The sequence below is a fragment of the Penaeus monodon genome, chromosome 23, assembly GCF_015228065.2.
Source record: "Penaeus monodon isolate SGIC_2016 chromosome 23, NSTDA_Pmon_1, whole genome shotgun sequence".
In the NCBI taxonomy this organism is placed as follows: domain Eukaryota; kingdom Metazoa; phylum Arthropoda; class Malacostraca; order Decapoda; family Penaeidae; genus Penaeus; species Penaeus monodon.
Window position 1 is genome coordinate 44574835 of NC_051408.1, and position 374 is coordinate 44575208.

Consider the following 374-nt stretch of genomic DNA (forward strand, 5'->3'; position numbering starts at 1 on the left):
CTGATAGCCTGCTCCTGGGCATCGCCCCCGAGGTACCCGCACTCCTCATAACCTGCGTGGGCAACATAAACCTGTACACGTCATCGACAACCAGCCCAAGTACGGGGACATGCTCTCGCTGGCCTTCCTGAGCGCCGGCCGCCTGCGGGAGTTGCAGCGCGTGGGCTTCGTGCACTGCAATCTCAAGACCAACAATGTACAACAATGTACACGGCCCCGAGGCCGTGTGCATCATCGACTAGGGGCTCTCCCGCCGCGTAGGCGAGAGACGCTCCAGGCGCTTGAACAGAATCCGCTTGGAGTGGGACCGCGATTCCCCGTAGGCGAGTATCCCCGAGTGCGACCTGCCCGGCCTCGGCATCCTCGTGGCGAAC